The following is a 1,383-nucleotide window of genomic DNA, read 5'->3' on the forward strand; positions in this document are numbered from 1 at the left end:
TCTCCTCTCCAGGATCCATCAAGAAAGGGAGAGTTATTTATCTATTATTCATAGGACAATGTCTGCAGTGGTTACTCTCCATTCAAAATTTGGTCTTTACCTAAGTAGATCTCCTCTAGAGCTTACAGAGCAGTAGAGACAGAGTGATAACTTACCTCAATAATAGCAACATCTTAGAGAATCAGAAATTATGATTGTTTGGTGTCTCAGAAAGAGTCTTAGCTGGAAACAGGTGTTGAATGAGAAGAGATTATTTACAAAGGTTAAAGGAAACTGATAAGGGCAGAAAGCACCAGGGATCCCTGAGCACCACTAGACCTCAAGGGATAAGGGGAGCAAGATGATCGGAATCTTGTAAGAGCTACAGCAGTTGGTGTAACTGCAGCAGAAGAGTTGAGTCACTGGACAGGAACTGTGGCCTTTAGAGAAACATAGCCACTATTAATCCTTGACCTCATTCTCCCACCCTTACACTATCACCTCCTGCTAGAGCCTCCCATTGACTATATACTCAGAATCCAGAAGATAAGGAAGCCCTATTGATGCAGATTCTATATTGTACACCATACTTCCAGCATCTTGGACACAAAACAGAGTAGAAGTTAGGTGGATTTGGAGGAGTAAACAAAGAAGTATCCAGCCAACTTAGTAAGGTTTATATGATTTATGAAAACCAGTATTCTAAATGAGTGATGAATAATTGGCATAACTGAGGGCTGAGTAGGTGGAAGTTGATTGTGGATATTGGTTAGCAGGAAGTCTCCATGTTGGTCAGTTCATGACCTTTGAGATGACCAGAGGAAGAGTGATTTCTGAAGGGTGTGAAATCTTTGCATTGGGGTCTCAGCAATTCTAAGCTCTTAGCTATAGGAGTCTGGTTTTGAGGAATGAAAGGAATGAACCAGCTCAGCAATAACAGTTGGGAATGGTCAGCAAAGTACAGGTGAACACCTTGAAAGGTGGCTGTGTCTTGAGTGTGAAGGCCCTAGTAATCATGTTCCACTTGCTGCTGCAAACCTACCCCTTGGTGAGAGTGAAGTTATGAGGCCCCTTCTTTATAAAGCTTGCACTTAGAGAACCTTGTGCGAAGGACTGCCAGGAACTTAATTAGCAGCTTAAGACTAGTGAATGTATTCTGTGCTGTTGAAATCAGCTTTCTGCACCACACCACTATATGCTGAGGATATCTGGAACCCCACAATGATGGGGGTTTTGATCTATTCTCTAAATTTGGAAAAATATAATGTGCATTATAATCAATACTGTGGTACCCATTGGCCTGGAGCTAAGTTTAGAAATTTGACTGTGGATCTAAATGCTGCTTTCCATTTGTACTGCTTGAGCTCCTCACTGCAGCTGCAGATGTGTGTGTGTGTGTGTGTG

The sequence above is a fragment of the Orycteropus afer genome, unplaced genomic scaffold, assembly GCF_000298275.1.
Source record: "Orycteropus afer afer isolate SDZICR_OR568_19922 unplaced genomic scaffold, OryAfe1.0 scaffold00176, whole genome shotgun sequence".
Classification (NCBI taxonomy): Eukaryota; Metazoa; Chordata; class Mammalia; order Tubulidentata; family Orycteropodidae; genus Orycteropus; species Orycteropus afer.